The 16379-nt window shown below is 43.7% G+C and overlaps 1 protein-coding gene across 13 annotated transcripts in view; it reads left to right on the forward strand.

Moving 5' to 3' along the window:
• DAB1 (DAB adaptor protein 1) overlaps positions 1 to 16379 on the forward strand; it is a 911827-nt gene that overhangs the window by 483281 nt on the left and 412167 nt on the right. The gene's annotated exons all lie outside the window — the stretch shown is intronic.

Genomic DNA, 16379 nt, shown 5'->3' on the forward strand with positions numbered 1-16379 from the left:
TCCCATATTGCAGTGTCTGTGTTCGAGTCCCTACTCCACTGCTAATATAGCTTCCTGCTCATAGGTGCCATGAGAGGTCACAGATGATGGCTCAGGTAATTTGGTCTCTGCCTCCCACGTGAAGGACTTAGAGTTCTGGGCTCCTGGCTTCAGCTTGACCCAACCCTTACTGTTGGCTCAGCCCTGGCCCTTGAGGGAATTTGAGGAGTGGATCAGTGGATGGATCTCTCTGTCTTTGTCAAATGAACAAATAAAAAGCTTTTAAAAAACCAAGCAAAATACATTCTGTGGTCTAATGATAGCTGGACAGTGGGCCGATTTTAGCTTACGTACCACCCACCCACTGATGAGTTCTGGTCTGTTCTTTATAGTTAGTGTTATGACTCCATAACTCTCCTTCAGGCGGAAGGTCAGTCTGTGTGCCAAAGGGTCAATTGGGTCCTTTTGGGTAAAGGAAGAAATTGCTACAAGACGAGTGAATGGTGAGAAATGGTCCTCATTTGTTCCCGTGTTCCCTCGATCACCTTGTTTGTTTTCCTTGATCAGATGTTTCTGATGCATGGTAAATGCTTCAATAAAGCCAGTGTGGTTTTTTTTCTGCTGTCTGCTGGGCAGCTTGAAGTTTGTATCTGTCTCAGTCTACAGCAGCCTTAATTAAGCTTGTTATGTGCTGCTACCAAGGGCACATCCTTGTCGTGAGTCAAATGAGCAGTTTTAGGGTCTGTAATAACAGCGTTCTATGGCTTTCTCATTTTGGGCTGTGACTCCCCGTCACTGAAATGTGCACGTTTCAACCCAGAGCGAGAACATGAGCGACTTAGTAGTTACTGTGGAATTGAGTGAACGTCATAAATATTTATTTATCTTTTTCATAGCTGGCATAAAAATGTTAGGATATAAAAAAAGTTGTTCACAATAAAAACAACAGAAAATTCATTGGCTATCCATCTCCTGAGTGCGTGTGTCGCGTTGGGTTTTCATTAGTGTCTAGCAATATATTTTGAGAAATTAGATTTGAACAGAAGCTCAAGCAGAATGAGAAAGCTCCCAGTGCTCATAATTAACCTGCTTTAAGCAAGGATCCATTGCAAAGAGCAGCCTTCTTTTAACCAGATAGTGACTAGAGTCAAGTTGAATGGATTTTTCTTTTTCAGTAAATAATCCCTCATTTATCGAATTTGGAAACACACACACACACACACACACACACAGAGACAAAAGGCCATTTACAACATTTCTACCCAGAGGCAATCACTGTTCATATTTTGAATTACAGAGATAAAGAGACTAGGGCTTAAGGCAGACCAACATTGTGCAGCTTCCTGCATTTACTTATTCTTGCCAAGTGTTATTTTTCTCATCTGTGAGATGGAAGTAAAGGTATTATCTGTCTTGGGTAAGTTGATTATTAAGCCAGGTAATGCATTTAGCACATTAGTTGGCTCATAGAAAGCATTAAACAACTTGCTATTGTAATTGTTTTTCCTATTTCTTTTTGCTGCCAGCATTTTACTTTGAATTTCATGCTGTCAATACACTATTTTTTTCTTCTATTAAAAAAATACCCATTTTTGGAGAAAGTGTGTCTAGCTGTTAAGACACAAGTGTTGTTCTACATGGGTTCAATTCCCAACTCTGGCTCCTAATTCCAGCTTCCCACCAGTGCAGACCATGGGAAGTAATAGTGATGGATTAAACAATTGGGTTACTGACATGATGTGAGTGACTTAGATTGCTTTCCTTGGTCCTGGGTCCAGACCTGACCCAGCTCAGGCTCAGCCTTGGCCATAGCAGCCATTTGGGGAGTGGGCCATGTGTGAAAGCTCTCTGTCTCTCCCTTTCTCTTCAAATTCAGAAAAAATCCAACATTTTATTTCTATATGTCTTTTAAAAAAACTCTCTAAATATCCTTTTACCAATAGTACAATGTTTCTTTACATACCTGTGTCATAATTTAACCTTTCCTAGTGCATTTAAGTTGTTGGCTGTTCTATTTTATTATAAATAGTGTTTCGATGAGTATCTTAACACGCTCATGAACATCTTCATTCATTCATTTCTTGTGGCAGACTGAATTTCTGGTTATCGTAATCGCTCCATCTCCTAGGTTGAGTGGGCAGAACTACTGCCTGGACTCTCCTTTGGAAATTTTGGCACTGATGGTAATCTGCTGTATGTATGCTGTCCAGTATGGCAGTCATGAGCCACATGGGGCTTTTGAGCATTTGAAATATCACTAACATAACTAAGAAACTGCAATTTAAGAAAATAGCCCCTGTGGCTAGTTTCCCCATATTAGGGGACCTGATCTTACTACTGTTCTGTCTGAAAGAGTAGAGAGGATGAAGGCTTGGATTTTCTTTCTCTTTTATTCTTTTTCTTTGTTCTAAAGATTTATTTATTTATTTGAAAGGCAGAGATATAAGAAGGAGAGAGAGAGAGGGAGAGGGAGAGAGAGAGAGAGATCTTCCATCTACTGGTTCACTCCCCAAATGGCCACAATGGCCAGAGCTGGGCCAGGTCGAAGCCAAGAGCCAGGAGCTTCTTCCGGATCTCTCATGTGGGTTCAGGGACATAAGTACTTGGGCCATCTTATGCTGCTTTCCCAGGCGTATTAACAGGGAGCTGGATTGGAAGTGGAGCAGCTGGGACTCGAACCAGAGCCCACATGGAATGCTGGCACTGCAGGTGGAGGCTTAACCTTCTACACCACAGTGTCGACCTTTTTTTTTTTTTTTCTTAAATTTATTTTCATTTTATTTGTAAAGCAGAGTGAGAAAGAAATATACCTTCCATCTACTTGTTTACCCTGCAAATGCCTACAACAGCCAGGCTGAAACCAGGTGCTTAGAATTCCTTCCAGGTCTTCTCTGTGTGTGGCAGGAACCCAAGAACTTGAGCTTATCATCTGCCACCTCCCAGGGTGTGCATTAGCAGGTAGCTGGATTGAAAGCAGAGTGGCTGGGTCCTGAATGAGACACTCTGATATGGGCTGTGGGATTCCTAAGCAGTGAGTTAACCACGGTGCCAAATGCTTGCCCCTGGAATCTGTTTTTCTTATACAGACATGTCATAAAACAGTTTATTCTGGTATTTTCTTTTAACCCCCCAGTACAGTCTCAAAATATTGTATTTTCCACTCATTATGGTTTTTTTTTTTAAGATTTTTTGAATTTCTTTGAGAGACAGAGTTATAGACAGAGAGAGAGACTGAGAGAAAGGTCTTACATCCTCTGGTTTACTCCCCAAATGGCCTCAATGGCCAAAGCTGAGCCAATCCGAAGCCAGGAGCCAGAAGCTTCTTCCAGGTCTCCCACATGGGTGCAGGGGCCCAAGCGCTTGGGCCGTCTTCCACTGCTTGCCCAGGCCATACCAGAGAGCTGGAATAGAAGAGGGACAGCTGGGACAAGAACTGCTGCCCATATGGGATGCCTGCACTGCAGGTAGAAGCTCAGCCTGTGAAGCCACAGTGCCAGGCCCTCTTTTCATTTTGAGGGAAGATTAGTAGAGAGTATCACATGCCAGTTCCAGTGTTGAGAGGAATCCTGAATTTACAGTTTGACTATATGCAGACTCTTCAACTTGTTAATGACAAAAGTCACATTCATTCTGACGTTGGTCTAAAAGGGAATTTTTGGCTTCCATAACCAAGAAGTATAGGTGCAGTGTAGCCCCAGGCATGCCTAAACAGGCTTTTTCAGCTCTGTTTCCATGTGTTTCAGCTTTGCACTCTATCTATCAGGTTTGATATAGGCTCTCCCCACGCAGTGACAATGCCATGGACAGTCTCAGCGTACACCCTGCTGGCTGAGTACTCTAGCAAGAGCAAGCACCTTTTCACCAGTGGTTGACATGAGGCTGGCTTTCAGCGCACTTTTTCTCATTCCTGAACCAGTCACTGTGGATAAGGTTGAGGAGGTGCAACTCATGCTCATCGGCTGGGACGTCTGGAGCCAAAAGATGAGGTCACGCCTGCCAAGTTAGATGGATGAAGATTGGGATAAAAGGATGATTCCCACAAGAAAAATCAGGGTACAAAATGCAGGCAGGCACCTGGCCCACCACGGATGCTCACTGCCAGTGTAAAACAGTGCTAACAATCTGACCTGTATCTTTAAAGCATTTTGGTTTCTTCCATTTCTTTTCTTAGGAAAGCCACTTTGTTGGATGGGACTGGAGTTGGGTATTTTGACCCATGAACCACTGTCAACTCACATAGCTTCTTTTATTTGAGGGGCTACTCCCTTACCTAGAGGAAGGGCTCTCAGATCCATCTTCCAATAATCAGAGAGTTGGGACATTTGCATTCTGTCTGGTCCTGCTCTGTGTTTATGACAGCTTACTCCCAAGCTAACTCCTCCGCTCTAGGAAGCAGGTAGCTATTCCCTGGAGAGTTAACAATGCAAGTAAATTGATGCCTCTATTGTGATTATTTTTCTTTATGAATAAGGCAAGGATATATTGCCTGAGCCCCTTCTAAAGTATCTGAATCAAAGCTTATGGGATTTGCGTGTCAGATACCAGCTAATCTAGGAGTTGGGGAGAGAGGGGGCAATGCAGTCCCAGCTGGTGTGTTGCAGCAATGTCTTGGGACTTATGGGTGTAATTAAACCATCCCTATTAGTAATTACAAAAAGAGACTCAGTGCCCTTAAACGTGACCGAAACATATCAGATCTTCATAAAAGCATGAAGCTATTTGTTTAATCAGCAAAGTCCATGCAGACAATATTTTATTAATATACCAATTTTCTGATTCAGCCCTTTGTGTAATGAAATATGGTGACTTAAACAGTTTCCTTTTTACTGTTCTTGCTCAGCCTCATAAGAGAGGTTGAAATTTTGTGGCACCATTTATGGCAATTTTCCTTTAAACTGTAGCATAAAACATGTCAGCAAATTAATATTTCCCAACTACAAGATGAGATTGACCTCATAGGTATAAGTTCATTTCTTGTCCTAACATCTACTGTACCGTGAAATTAGGGGTCTTTTTCTTTATCCCTCTCTGTTTTTTTTTAACTTCATTTTCATTGTGTCAAGTGTGCTAATATATTATCAACTTCTAAGTAGTCAGTCACTATTGCCTAACAATGTCATTAGACAGTGTGCTGGGAGCACAAGTTGGGTTCTAGTGTTGACAGGGTCTGTATATTTAGAAGAGACCACAGCTATGGAGCTTAGTTTTAGCAGTTCTCTGTGGTTACCTCTGCTAAGTCAGCTGTGCTAGACTGAGTCACCTGTGTGTAGGTAAATGGAGTGCTGACAGGCTGTGGAGAAGGGAGCCCTAGGATGGGAGAGAACAAGATCTGTATGTCTTTGATCTACTTACTTGACCTCTTTGGACTTACATGGTCTCAAATGAGAAAGAAGGGTTTGGATGGATGAGCTCTAAGATCCCTGCCTACTGTAACACTCTGATTTCATGCCCACATCATATCTCTGTAATAATGCCTCATGACTAGCATAGACTTTAGGGTCAGGTGCACATACCCTCTTTCAGAAGTCTCTTCAGATTCCCTTGACCTAAGCTTGCTCCTTGTCTTTTCTTACTGTACTTCTCACAAATGATTTCTATATCAGCATGGACGTGTCTCATGCCCCCACTCCCATCAGGCCGTGAACTTGAGGGCGGTTTTCCTCTCACATGTGTTTTTCCATACATGAGAAGCATTTTGAATTAGGCATTCAATAAATATTTGGCAACTGCATGAGTAAGCTACATTACATTTTAGAGATCCTGTAGGAAAAGACAAAAACGAAACACAACAATATTCCAAAAGGAGACTTCTCTACAGTTGTAAAGTGGCTTAGGTACTTATACCACACAAGGTATATCCAGTAGTTTCTTTGGAAGATTTCATTTTAATGTCTATGAAATGCCAAATATTTGCAGTTGAGTGGAGAGGTAAATCATTTCATGCACATAATAGAATCCTCTTCTCCATTTCTGATTATTCAGCACCTTATGATAAGACCATGGTTTGTAACTTCCCATTGCATCAAAATGTGGCCTCTTTGGTAGGGAGGTCATTCCAGTGCTTTTAAAACAGAAAAGGGAGCTGCCACGCTCCTTACTTGTGTTTTGATGTTTAGAGATTGTTTGCCTTGGACCTGGGAGGGCTAGTCTGCCCAGCAACCCAATGTGAATACATCTCCCCAGATCAATGAGAATTGTACTACCCTCAAGAAAATTAGGTTTGAGCTGCATCAGTGTCAGCGCCTGAGCTTGAATAAATCCCATCTCCTGACTGCACTGTGTGTGAATTCTGTAACATGTCTGGATGGGCACAAACTGTGATTGCTTCTCTTTTCTCAGCGTTACAAATGGTAATGCTGGCGATTCATAGGAGAAGTGTCTCAATTAAACAGCCCAGGCTACATGAGATAATTTAGGGTCTGCACTTGGGAAGTCTGTATGTCGTAAGATGTTACTGCTAACCAGTAACAATGTGAAAAACACTGTCTTTGGCTTATTTAGAAAAAAAAAAAAAAGATGGATATTGGCATGAAGTTCTTGAATCATCTTGCTTCATGTAGTGTCATGTATAGGTCTTCCATGCAATAGTAGCAGAAAGAACCTTTAGTTTGGCTGTCATTGTTGAGAATTATGGAAATATCAGATGACCTTTCATGTTCCTTGTTCGCTCAGCCACTGGAAGTAAGTGCCTACTATGTGCCAAGTGCCATTTCAGGAATGGGTTTTGGATATGTTTGGATAGGAACAGCTTCACAACCTAACCCAGTTGCTTTCTTCATTTTTCTCTACCTCAGGTGTTAAAAATTAGCCTGAATGATAACTGATACATTGTACACTTTTACAGGGGCTTGCTGTAAAGGTATTTCAAATCTCTAGCCCATGGGGAGGGGAGCTGTCACATAGAGGAGCCCTTGGAGCTGTCAAACACCAGTGCTATTAAAGTTTGAATGACATTGAAATGATAATTCCAAAGGCTCACTTATCTCCTAATCCACTGGAAATTACTCATAATTTCAACTCAATAGGAAAAGACAGTCATTCCATCAGTGACTACTTCAAGTCTTGAGAAGGTAAGACAGGCTATTATAATCCAGCACTGTCCATCTAGAGCAATGATCATTTTCTGTTCAGCTTTGGCTCCCAGTGTCTTAGACTTCATTGTGAGGCAGGAACCTCAGAGTCAGGGGAGTCCATTAGGGCTGTCATGGCTTGAGGTGATGCATATTCATTTTCCATCTTGAGTATGAGTCATCAGCTATCATGGAGGAAGCCGCAGTAAATTCAGTTCAGCTTCGTAGCTCACGAGCCGTGTGATCTTGGGCAGGTCACTTCACTTCTCCTGGCCTCATTTGTCTTTTGTGTGACATGAGTGCTTTTTACCTTTTCTGTTATCAGGTGTATAGATAGGACTCCGGTTCTATGTATTATGCTTAATAAGCACACATTTGGGTCACGTGGACTCTACAGAGCACTGAGATTCTTAGACTTGGCCTGCCTTTTAAAGCATATGCATGTTATACAAGTAAATACACCTCTCCATGTCCTAATTTATTTCAAAAAATTATATAAACCTGGAATCACCAGTTTTGATAAATACTAAAATTGTATTTAATTAGGGATTTCCCACTTTGAGATCATGAGACTGTGTGACCTGTCTATCCATCCGTCATGTTATCTTCTAATTCAGTATTTATTAATACTAAATGCCTGTTGTATGTGCTTAATGCTGTGCACAGAGCTGAGAAAACAAAGAATAAGATACAATCCCTGGCCGGCGCCGCGGCTCAATAGGCTAATCCTCCGCCTAGCAGCGCTGGCACACCGGGTTCTAGTCCCAGTCGGGGCGCCGGATTCTGTCCCGGTTGCCCCTCTTCCAGGCCAGCTCTTTGCTGTGGCCCGGGAGTGCAGTGGAGGATGGCCCAAGTGCTTGGGTCCTGCACCCCTATGGGAGACCAGGATAAGCACCTGGCTCCTGCCTTCGGATCAGCGCGGTGCGCCGGCCGCAGCGCGCCAGTCGCATCGGCCATTGGAGGGTGAACCAACAGAAAAGGAAGACCTTTCTCTGTCTCTCTCTCTCTCTCACTGTCCACTCTGCCTGTAAAAAAAAAAAAAAAAAAAAAAAAGATACAATCCCTGTCCACACATCTTTCCCCATCCTCCTCAAAGGAAAAAGATCTTTGCACTAAAAACCACCTGCTCGTTGCCTTTTGGTTCTGTGTGGCTGGAGTGATGTTGATGGTGAGTTGGTAACCTCCAGTAGAACAGAAGGAAAAAAAAAAAGTTCTTCAACTCTGGCTCCTGCAAACATCTTTCATCATTTCAAGCTTCAAGTCGAGGCTGAATTGGAAGGAAAAACTGTGAGAAGCCCATTTATAAACAAAAGCCCAGCCAGGAGCCAGCCTACATTCCCACCAATGAAGACTTCAGTATTGGAAGAGCACACATTCAAAACCCTCACCCAGCCTTCAAGTCACTGTTCAAAGGCAGAGAGGTCCACACAGAAAATGACATGTAATTGGGCACCCTGTGAGGAATGGGACAAAACCCAGAAAGCATCGCAAAGCCTCTGTGTGGGCTGGTCCCCAAGCCAGGAGCCACAAATCCAGCCTTTCAGAGCAGCAAGCACATGCACTGTTCAGACCTTCAAAGACTGGTGAAGGTAGGCTTCAGGGCATTGCCACAGCCTTGTAAACAGGGAGTGCATTTTAAGCTCGAAAAAAATAAATTTGATGATCAGGTCCCAGATCCAAAAATGCAAGTGGAATGAGCCATTTCTGGTGAAGGAGAGGTTTGTGAGATGATAGTTAACCAACCTGCTTCTCAGCAAAGTTTCCAGGAAGGAGAAAATATTCCAATGCAAACAAAAAATAGATATGTCTCTTGCCTCATTCTATACACCGCTTTCAATGCAGACATTTGTTGTACCAGTTAAGCTTCTGGTGGGGGCATCCACATTTCATATAGAAGAAATGCTAGGTTCAAGTCCCGACTCCACTCCTTATTCCAGCTTTCTGCTAATGTGCATCCTGGAAGGCAATAGTGAGGCGCAGTTGGTTGAATACCTGATACCCCCATGAGGAACAGGGATTGAGTTGAGGGCTTCTGGCTTGAGCCTGGCCCAGGCCTGGCTGCTGCAGGCCTGTAGGGAAATGAATCAGCAGATAGAAGCTCTTCATGTCTGTCTGCTTCTCTCTCTCCCTCCCTCCCTCCCTCCCTCCCTCCCTCCCTCCCTCTCTCTCTCTCTCATTGCTTCTCAAATAAAATAAAAATTAAAAGCTTTTTTTCCAACACATTTCTGCCATCAGAACGTGTTACTGCCTGCTGCTTTCCTCCTGACATGTCCATACCTGGTCTGTTTCCCTGCCTTCTCTCACACTCCCCTGGATCTTCTCAGGCAGCATGAATGGTCTTTGTCCATACCCCATGGCACCTAATGCTGGTCCTGCATTATCGTTCATTCATATCCTAGGGGTCTTCAGAATTCTCATGGAAAATGTGTGTTATGCTTACAGGCTGGCTCTAGGTTCACATGTCAGAGCATCCCTAAGAGGTTGGTTCCATTCCTGTCCCCATTTAACAGAGGAGGAAACTGAGGCATAGAGAAGTTAGGAACTAGTACATGGTCAAGGTCACATAGCTGTTAAGTGGCAGAATAAGTGTTTAACTGGACAGTGGGTATTTTATTAATTTTAAAGGCAGAAAGATCCTCTGTCTGCTAATTGACTTCTCAGATACCTCCAACAGCTGGGCCAGGACAAAGCCAGGAACTGTGAACTCAGTCGGAATCTCCCACATGAGCGGCAGGGACCCAGGCACTGGAGCCACCACCTGCTGCCCCCAGGGTGTGCATTAGCAGGGAGCTGGAGTGGAGGCAGGATGGAACCCAGGCACTTGACATAGATGTGGGCGTTCTAAGTGGTGTCTTAACTGCTGTGCCAAGCACTTGCTCCAAAACTCACGTTGTTAACCTCCGTGCTGGCCTACATCTCTCTGGTCAGCATATTATCTCTGCTATTGAACTGCCAACCTGGTAAAGTCAAAGAGCAAGCCGCAGTTTACTTTCTTTTTTCTTTTTCTTTCTTTCTTTTTTTTTTTTTTTTTTTTTGACAGGTAGAGTGGACAGTGAGAGAGAGAGAGACAGAGAGAAAGGTCTTCCTTTGCCGTTGGTTCACCCTCCAATGGCCGCTGCGGCCGACACACCACGCTGATCTGAAGCCAGGTGCTTTTCCTGGTCTCCCATGGGGTGCAGGGCCCAAGCACTTGGGCCATCCTCCACTGTACTCCCGGACCACAGCAGAGAGCTGGACAGGAAGAGAAGCAACCAGGACAGAATCCGGCGCTCCAACCGGGACTAGAACCCGGTGTGCAGGCGCCACAGGCAGAGGATTAGCCTACTGAGCCGTGGCGCCAGCCAAAATACAGCTTCTTAAAGGGCCTCAGGAAATCTGCCACTTTATACTTAAAAATGCTCTATGATGGTTTTAGAAGAGTACTCCAGAAAGTTAAGGGAAACTGGAATTAAAAGACAAATATATTTCAGTGCACTAGTTTTTTTAAAATCTGGGCATAGTTTTTTTTTTTTTTTTTTAATTTTTTTGTAATATACTTTTTCCATGAACTTGTTGATGATCCCATGTACTTAATTGCTTGGTATGGGGATGCTTGCTTAGATGGATTCTTTCAAAACTGCTGTAATGTCTGGAGCAAGGCACTCAGACCCTTCCAGTGCCTTGATTAGAGTAAATGGGATAAGAGGAGCAGCATCTGGTGACTTAGGGGCCACTCCCTGCACTGGGCACTTTGCAAACTGCTCCAGGCCTCTGGGTGCTTTTGCTCCTGGTGTGCTTTTGCATGCCCCACCTGCTAACTTGTGACAGTGCTTTAGTGGTGTTGCCTGTCAGGAGATGTCCCTAGCCTGCTCTGCTCCTGCGTATGCTCTGCTTTACCCACGTTTCCTGTTGTGACTTCTTTCCTCTATTATATTTGCCAATCCTTGAAGTCTGTTGGCTCCTTGATTAGTAAACCAGGCCATGTAGGAGATTGATCTTGGAAAACTTGTAAGTTGGTATTTTGGTAAAATTGAGTCATATTAGCTTCTGTGCTTAACACAGGAATGCTGGAGTTCTACACTTTTCAGTGTGGTAAACACAGAACACCTGCGGCTATTTGAATTTAAGTTAATAAATATTAAAAATTCAGTTCCCCAGGCTTCCATTCACTTTTCAGCCGCCTCACAGAGCTAGTGGCTAGAGCGCACCAACAGAACAGGTGGCGATCATTAGCATCACTGCAGAGTTCCCATGCATAGACAGGACACTTGCACTAACTTTGTAGTATTGATCCAGCTGATCCACATCCAGTGCTGGTTATTTTATAGTTGGAAAAGTTCCCTTCTGGCCTTTTATTGCCTTCTCTCCAAAAATGGAAATATAACAACCTTGCGTGTTGTGAAGATTAAATGGGATGTCATATGCATGGCAGTTCTTGGTTTGCAGGTGCAGCCCAAGAGGCATTTGTTACTTCTTTCAGTTTTCCATGATATATGACCTTTTCTAGTTCAAAGCCATCCATTAGGGTGAAGCTTGGAAAACCTCTCTTCCAGTTGTCTCTGTAGCTTCTGAGTAGTAATATGCGATTTAACGTGGGCATTAGCAGTTGTTGGCCCCTTGATAGGCAGGATAGAAGCAACAGCCAATTTTTTTTTTTTTTTTTTTGACAGGCAGAGTGGACAGTAAGAGAGAGAGAGAGAGAGAGAGAGAGAAAGGTCTTCCTTTGCCTTTGGTTCACCCTCCAATGGCTGCCACGGCTGACGCACTGCGCTGATCTGAAGGCAGGAGCCGGGTGCTTATCCTGGTCTCCCATGGGGTGCAGGGCCCAAGCACTTGGGCCATCCTCCACTGCACTCCCTGGCCACAGCAGAGAGCTGGCCTGGAAGAGTGGCAACCGGGACAGAATCCGGCACCCCGACCGGGACTAGAACCCTGTGTGCCGGCGCCGCAAGGCGGAGGATTAGCCTACTGAGCTGCGGCGTCGGCCGCAACAGCCAATTTTTAATGAGCAGATACTTTTCGAGACAGTACGTAGAATTAAGTTGCATCCATCTGGAAGTGTTACTACAATCTAAAGGCTGCATTCCCCAAACCCCATTCTACAGAAAATCAGACCCACTGAAGCCTTTCTTTGATCAAATAAGATTGGGAAACTGTGTGCTTTATGCCTTCAGGAGATTCACAGTGCACAAGCTAAAGGCCCAGAGAAGTATGTTTAACATTTTTTTAACTCAGTGTTTTGAACTTTTGTGGCCACAGATTCTATCCCCGTTCTTCTCGAACACCTATTAAAAACAGTGCTCACTGAAGCCATTTTAGAGCACAGTGCTTAAAAGGCACCGCCAACCACTGTCTCCAGAGGTATCCACAGAAAAGCTTCATTGAAAAGCCTTTCCTTCTGGGCTAACCCCTAATTCTAACGTAACAAAAGGGATGCGGTGCGTGTGGCTAGGTCTCTTTTGTAGTTCCTTAAGGAAAGGATAAATCTGAAGCTGGTTCAGGACCTGCAAGTAACCTGTTCTGTCAAGGTTTAAGGTTGAGTAAACAGCGATTGAGATCTCTTGTAATTCAGACAACCACAAAGGCAGTTTTTGTACTTGGAGACTAGAGGCTGATATAACTGCCTGTTTCTGTTGGATCGCCAGCGGTGTTGGAAGCTCTCTGCCTTTAGCGGTTTTGTCTTCCACAGCGCAATGCCTGTTGGGTCTGACACTGGTCTGAGAGAAGAAGGGGGATGTAATTCAAATTGTGTTGGGGAAAAGATTGCTTTGAATAAAAGCACTACCTGGGTTGGCTCTAAGAGTCTGGTAAAACCCATGATAATAGTCTTGGCTTTGTTTCTTCAGTACACTGCACGTGATAAAGATTGACAGGTAAACCCACTTATATAAACACAGCAGGCTGCTGCATTCAGAATACCACTGTAAGGTAATGGTGAGGATCAAAGCAGGAAGGGTTAGGGAACAGACTCTTCAATCTAGACTCTACTTATAAATATACTTGTATATCTATGTGTTTGTCATTTATCTTGCTCTCTTTATTTTTAAGATTTTATTTATTTATTTGAGAGGTAAAGTTACAGACACAGAATGGGAGAGACAGAGAGAAAGATCCTCCATCTGCTGATTCACTCCCCAAATGGCCGCAATAGCTGGAGCTGGTCCAATCCGAAGCCAGGGGCCAGCATCTTCTTCTGGGTCTCCCATGTGGATGCAGGGGCCCTAGCACTTGGGACATCATCTACTGCTTCACCAGGCCATAGCAGAGAGCTAGATTGGAAGAGGAGCACTAAAAACTAGAACCCACATGGGATGCCAGAGCCACAGGTAGAAGCTTAGCCCACTGTGCCACAGTGCCCTCCCCCTTAGCTTGCTCTCTTATTATCCAGTCTTCTATCTCAAGGGTCAGCAAACATTTTCTGAAAAGGACCAGATTGTCAATATTTTTGGCCAGGCAGGCCTTGTGGTTGCTGTAATGTCTTCTCAGCTCTGCTGTTGTACATCAAAAGCAGGCACAGATAATATAGAAATGAGTGTATTCCAGAAATAGTATATTCACAAGAGCAGGCATCCTGCCAGATTGGGCCCTCTGGCCATAGTTTGCTGACCACTGGCAGTCGTTGTAAGCAGCAGGTCTGAGCAGTTCCTGAAATGCTCCCTTGATTCAGATCCTTAAACTCAATTGGAACTTCAGGAAAATAAACAGGTCCTTTAATGAATCACTGGCAGTAATGATTTTACAATAGACAGATCACAATTGCCAATATTTAATAATCAGGCATTATTATAAATGTCCACTTATCTGTCACAACATCCCTATGAGTTAGGTGCTGTTATTATCATTTCTCTTCTGCATAAGGAAATATGGCCACAGAATTTGCTTGCCCAAAGAAATAGCTTGTTTTAGCCATCCTACTTGTGCATATATATAAAAATATGTTATACACCTTGCATATGCGACTTTTACTTGGAAGATAAAGAGATAAATTGTAGTACAGACATTGTGGTGGATGGAGTTATGCTACTGCGTAAGAGTCCTAAAATCCCATAATCAGGGTGCCTGGGATTGAGTCCTACTTCTGTTTCTCATCCAGCCTCCTGGTCTTGTACACCTTGGGAAGCAGCAGGTGATGGCTTAGGTGCTTGGGTCCCTGCCACCCATGTGGGATTCCCAAATGGAGTTCCTGGCCTTTACCTGACCCTGCTCAGGCTGCTGTGGGCATTTGGAGAGTAAACCAGTGGATGGACGATCTCTGTCTGTCTCTTTTGCTCTCTTTCAAATATGTAAAAATAAATAAACTTAAAAAATGTAAAAAGAAAAAAGGCTACTCAGTGAAGACATGATTGATCCTGAATGGCAGCAGGACCTGTGTCTGTCCCCAACATGAGGCTGTCATTGAAGGCCATCTGATGAGAACACGTCTCCGTGGCTTAGTGGTAACAAGCGTGCTGTGCCAGGCATCTGTTTGGCTTTCCAGTCATTCTGCTGTCTCCATCCACCTCTCCTCATTCTCACGTACAATTTTACCTGAGCCCATGTTGATCTTCCGCCATTTCCTGAACATTCCAGTCCCTCTCAATACATCAGGATTTGGAAATACCCTTCCATATAATGGGATGACTTTTCCCCTATCCACTTGACCTGGCAACTTTTCACTCATCTTTCAAAAATTTCTTCTGCTTCCTAAAAGTCCCCAGGGCATACATAATTGGCCCCATTTCTTTGTTCCAATTGTATTTGCGGAAATTTAATTTATTGGTTTAATGTTCTTTCCTAAGAAGACTGAGGTCTCAAGTGGTGAGGAGCATTGTCTTACTCAGCACTCAGCACTGGGCTTGACATCTGGTGTTTGGCAGACATATTTTGGATCCAGCAATAAGCCAGTGAATGAATTTATAGTAAGCTCAGGAAGTAGGAGCGTTCATTATATACTTTGTTACATGACTAGGGAAGTTCACTTAACTTCTGTTGTGTGAATATATCCTTAAAATTTACCTGGATGAGTCTGGTCTTACTAAAAATCATTAAGAAATTGAAAGAGTCTCGTCTAAAGTAAAGTTCTCTAGCAGAAGCTAATGATTAGTAAAAAGTGTGATCAGAATTACTCTCTGTATTAATACTGTATTTTACTGTTAAAAATGTGGGCGGGCTTTTAGCAGTTAAGGCTTTGCTTAGGATGCATGTAACCCAGATCAGAGTTTCTGAGTTCAGTACTTGATTCTGACTCCTAACTCCAGCTTCTTGCTAATGCAACTCATGGAGGTAGTGGTGATGGCTGAATTAGTTGCTGCTAACATAGGTGACCTGGATCGAGTTTCTGGCTCCTGGCTTTGACTCTGTCCAGTTCTGGTCATTGCAGGAATTTGGGGAATGAACTAGCACACGATGAACTCTCTGTCACTTTCTCTCTCTGCCCCTGCCGCCCCTCCCTCACTTGCTCTCACAGGTCCCTCCCCTTCCCACCTGAATGCCTCTCTGCCTTTCAAATAAATTGTAAAAACAGCTGTAGCGGTTGTGGCCATGTGGAGAGTGAACTCTGTGTCTCTCCCTCTCTGTGTCTGTAACTCTGCCTCTCAAATAAATAAATAAATAAATAAACAGAAAAACCCCAAGTAGATGTTCAGCAAACGTCAGTTGTTAAGTAAGCCAGTGAACCACACACTGTACAGGTTCATGCTCATAGCGACTGAGGCTTACGTAAGGTGTTTGGAAGCACTACTGGATATTTCTAGTGTGACACCTCTGTGCCCAGCAGGGGACTGAATCTTGAGGATTACAAAGGCTGACGATATGACTCACTTGCTCTTCTTGGTGATGTTATTACGTATGATGGATGCCATATGAAGAGTTGAAGTTACTGTACTCATTAGTGTTACTTCCTTGTGGCCGAATGTGAAGAAGTAACAGAAGCTCCTATCGCAGCCTTCTCTTTGTTCTTTCCTTTCTGGGTGTATTTTGCATCCTCTTGCCTCATAGATTGAATTTTATGAGAATCCTGGTGCCAGGTTGTTGTAACTCGTGAATGCACGAACATTCTTGTAATCAAAACACAGAGTTCGGGTGACAGTGTGTTATGCTTGAATGTGCTTTGGTTGTGGGTGGCTAACTTGGATTCAAATCCCAGCTCTATTTCTGGGTAGCTCTGGAAAGGATCAGCTAAACTTTTCCTGTTCAACTGCAGAAAAAGCATGACCGCCAGATCAAGGTTGAAAGATTTCCTGGGAGTGGGGAATGGCCAGCCCTTTGGCCATTTAAGACCTGTGAAATCACTTGGTCTGGCAGTGCCAAGGCAATCACAGGTGGGACTTGAGGTTCAATAAATCTATAGCAGGCTAATTGTTAAGTTGATAA

Source organism: Oryctolagus cuniculus, chromosome 7 (assembly GCF_964237555.1).
Source record: "Oryctolagus cuniculus chromosome 7, mOryCun1.1, whole genome shotgun sequence".
In the NCBI taxonomy this organism is placed as follows: Eukaryota; Metazoa; Chordata; class Mammalia; order Lagomorpha; family Leporidae; genus Oryctolagus; species Oryctolagus cuniculus.